Consider the following 4,733-nt stretch of genomic DNA (forward strand, 5'->3'; position numbering starts at 1 on the left):
TTTACTGATTAAATATACGAATTCTTTGGTCACCCACCGTTTATAATTAATTGTTTTCCATCGAAGTCTCTTTTCGAAAAACTATTTCTCAAAATATCGTTTATAACACACATTTCACTCATTTGGAAAAAAGTAACACACGTGTAAGCGTATATTGTAAGTAAATTTCAACAAAAAAAAAAACGGAAAAATGACGTTAGTCAAATTAAATATTTTTGTTTTCAGAACACTCCAAAAATATAAGTGCAAACAGATGTTTTGGATAAAAGATTCAAACTTACCGCCAGGCTGTTCCAAGAATTATGGCTAATTATAGCAGTTCTTGAGAACTGCTCTAGTTCCGGTCAGAGCCAGCTAACAAAGAGATAGAGAGGTGGGGGTCATGCTATTATCAGAAAGCATTACTTCCTATGATAAATTTGTGGAATCACTGACAGAGAGAGGAAGGGGTACAAAATATATATGCTATGGTCTTAGCATATCTTTTGACAGGTCACTAAGAGAGAGAGAGGGGGGAAGGAAGGACAAACTAACATAGATAGGGAGTTAGGAGTGTTTATATGCTGGATTCTCATTGCATACCCTTCTCAAAGCTTTTACTAGTCACTGAGAGTGGGGAAGGGGAGATCGGTCCTAGCATATCTTTTGACAGGTCACTAAGAGAGAGAGAGAGAGAAGGAAGGACAAACTAACATAGATAGGGAGTAAGGGAGTGTCTATATGCTGGATTCTCAAAGCTTTTACTAGTCACTGAGAGAGGGGAAGGGGAGACAGAATATTTCGAAAACTGGACGGATTATTTTTTGCAAGAAAGTAACTATTTTATCTAATTTTCCGATTATATAACAGAGCATGCGACGCATAGCTTGCATGGCTGAGACTGCACGCCACTGAAATGTGTGTATATTTCTTTCAACATCTGGGTTCTTAAAACATCTTATTACCTCCCTTCATTTTTCAAAAATATTTTGATTGCAAATTAAGGGGATTTCTCCCAACATTAATTAGTGTAAATATAATCAGTAATTCAGCATTAATAATAGAAGCTGCGTTGCTAATTAGGAACATTTCGCAAAAACATAAGATATAGGTTTTTTATTTTCTCTTCGGACAAATTCTTGGTTGACTCGAGTTATTGTATTTTATAAAGCCAAGTATGAAAACGATACTCAACTTTCAAGTGTCTGATACTTTTCACACACACACAGCACTTATATATTAATGATGTACACGAATACATGACAGGTAATCATAATACTGAAATACGCATAAAGTAAACACATGCAGACAATATCCTAATATTACAAATTTAAAAAATAAAACCATAGTCAATGAAGAGACAAAAGAAACAGTAAGATGATACATGATTTTATTAGGTATTTCTGTTTATTTAGAAACCGACAGCGAACAGGTCAGATGCTAAACTGTAAATTTCACAGGGCACAATCTTAAAAGTTGACACCGCTTCGATAAACGCAGAAAATTTCTGTTTCGCTGTTGGCTAAAAATATAGTTTTTTCGATTTTTAAACCTCTGTAACTTCTTTCTCCACATCAGAATTTCAAAGATCCAATTTAAGTACCAGTTGCGTGCTGGAGTCAATGTAATCGACTGGGTCCCTCCCTCAAATTTTCGGGCCTTGTGCTTAGAGTAGGGAGAAAAAAAAAAAAAAAAAAAAAAAAAAGACATCTCCCTTTCTAATATTGCCTCACAAAATCACAATGCAGTACACTTCGTAAAATGGATGGTGTTCAGCCACAGAAACCACACTAAAAGCAGTGAGTAGAGCATGATGCAGTTTTCAGGCCCGTCTAATGAGGTCAAACTGTCCCACTCATGCCAGCTGGATGTAGATAATGGATTGTTATTAGGAACTGGTATTCGTCAAAGACACTACTGAACTAGATGAATTACGTTTGGCTGAGTTTAAAATAAGAATTTAGACAAATCTCAGTTGATTGAAATCCACTAAAAACGCCCACCTACAAATTTTTAGCCTTAAGCCAATGAAGATAAATCGATACTTATTTTGCAAACATGGCAGAGAATTTCTTGCTGGTGATCCAATTCCTGGATGTAAATATATTTATAAAGCAATTTAAACAGCTGAACAGGTGAATCTGAAATAACCAGATGTAACCACTGAAAACAATTTTACCTGCTCTAGGATTCATTTCTAAATGCAAACTAGTTCACAATAAACCTATACATTATCCAGAATAAAATACTGAAGAGAAAATTGAAGCAAGGTAACAACTGGAACACCTTTGATAATTGCTGAATGAAAACATCTGGGGCAAGAGAGGAAGTGTTTTGCAAGTCTTACTAGAATCACTTTGTACAAAGTTGTCAGTATAATGTAAAAAAAAAAAAAAAAAAAAATCCATGTGAAAGCTGCAGAACTAGACAAACCAGTGGACATTTTTTTTTAAAAGGTTCTACTTCTACAACAAAATTGAAATCAGCTATTTCTCATGACAGTAACCATCCCTAAAAATACCTTAACTAAATGACCTAATTAAAAATAACTGAACAAAAATAATAGGTTGTGACATCTGAATCTTAATCTAAAATTTTGCTATTAGGCTGAAGCAGATTGATGCTATGGTGTAAAAATAAAATTAAAAAAACACCCTCAGAAACCCGGTTTTGGGATCTATCATTGTAAGCCATCTTGGGCCACCAAGTTCTTGCAAGCACAAAACATCTAGTATTGGCTTAGAGATTCGTGAATAACACACTTAGAGAGAAAAAAAAAAAAAAAACAAGTGGATGGTTCTCAATTTAACTAAACCACTTAATGTAATACACTAGTATGGTCACAACCAAGTGAAACCAATTAGCACAAATTTTAAAAAGGTGTACCATAAATATACATTAACCAAATAGCACTACAGGTATCTAATTATTTAAAGCTTTTAGAATGAAAAAAAATTTCCATCTGGAACAAAATTGCAGTCATGGCAGACACTGGTCTCATGCAAATGGCACCCATACCAGTGGCACAGAAAAGCATGCATTACATTCTCGGAGTGGTTGACATTAAGAAGGGAATCCAGCCATAAAAAAACCATATCAAATCAGACTGGAGCCCGGTGCAGCCTTCCAAGTGCACCAGTCCAGTGAAACTGTCCAACCCATGCCTGCATGGACAACAGACATTAAATGATGACAATCTCATACTCCATATTTTATGTATTCTAAAATATTGCTCTTGTTCACTTCATTATCACACTGACCTCAAGAGTCACCATGGTTACTTTTATTAAAGTTATGAGAAACAAACTGAAGTACTTTTTCGCATTTCATTATTTAAAACTAAACTTTTCTTTTTTGCTTAGTACTCCCTTAATTTCAATTATACAAGGACAATGGAGTTCAATCACATGCACAAATCAAGTGACAGTAAGGTTTTTTTTGTATCTCTTGAGCTAAGAGAATGAAAAAATGCTAAGTTATGGAGCAACAAAATTATGAAATAAACAGAAATTAGAATTGTTAAAAGCAAATATTCCAATATACAAGCATATTTTAAATGTATGTACTGGGGTACCCAAAAGAAACTGGAATTTTGCAATGTTACTTTATTCACTTAGTTTTACATTCATTTTTGCTGCCTTCAGGCTATTCTCTATTTGAAGAAATGCACTGGTCCAGATGCATTTTCAATTGTTCAAAGCAGCACTGGAACCCTTTTAATGCCTCCATAATTTTTTCTTCAACTCTGCAAATTCCGTAGCAATGTCCCTTCTATTCATGACACATTCAGTTTTGACTGCAATTGATATGTGAGCAAGCAAAGAGCAAATTTTGCTCTTTTCATATGCAATTCCTAACTCAAAATTCATTTGTAAGAGCTTCAGGACACACCAATCATATCAACAAGTTCGTCAATTGCTTAGTGAGAGTCAATCTTGCAAGATCAGTTCATGAATTTTCATTTGTTCAACAGGTCAACGGCTGCCCTGAAATGAAGTTGGTCTTCAAGCAACAAGTGACCATTCCTAAAGCAGGAAAAACCACTCCAACTTGTTTTGCCTATGGCAGCATTCTTGTAAGCTGTTCGAAGAATGACAACAGTTTCAGTCGCTGTTTTATAGGAAAAGAACAGAATTTCATGGAAGCACACTTGATCTTTGTAAAGGATGAAATGAAGGAAGAAACAGGGGGAGAAGCAGTGCAAGATAAAGACACCACATGGCAATACAACCCCACTGGACGGTGCTGGTCAGCAGAAACCTGAACAGGCTTGCCCCACAATGTCTCTGGCTGCTTTTGGACACCTAGTATGTATGTACATATCTACCTTAAACTTCGTTAATGATGAATCGATAAGTTCATAAAATTCAAGATAAATATTTTGACAACTGTTCTTAAATCACCTAAAACCAGTACAAATTTAATATTAAATAACTTACAGCATATCAGATTTACACATTTGTAATGATTTATATAAATGCAATAAGAAACTGGATTTACAGAATCCTAATTAGCATGAGAGTGGGGAAATAAACCTCACTGTAGACTTAACTGTCATAGTAGATAACTACCTCCCACAATTGTTATCTGCAACCTGAAGTAAACATGTTAGCTTCGATTGCAACATAAAAAAAAAAAAACAGCAAAACATTTTACAATTATGTACACATTCCTAAACCGAAAATCAAATTCCACCTATTTTAAAAGAAACTGTATAATGGTAAACACAAAAAAGAAATTAACAAAATTGAAAG

Source organism: Octopus bimaculoides, chromosome 5 (assembly GCF_046866305.1).
Source record: "Octopus bimaculoides isolate indiv1 chromosome 5, ASM4686630v1, whole genome shotgun sequence".
In the NCBI taxonomy this organism is placed as follows: Eukaryota; Metazoa; Mollusca; class Cephalopoda; order Octopoda; family Octopodidae; genus Octopus; species Octopus bimaculoides.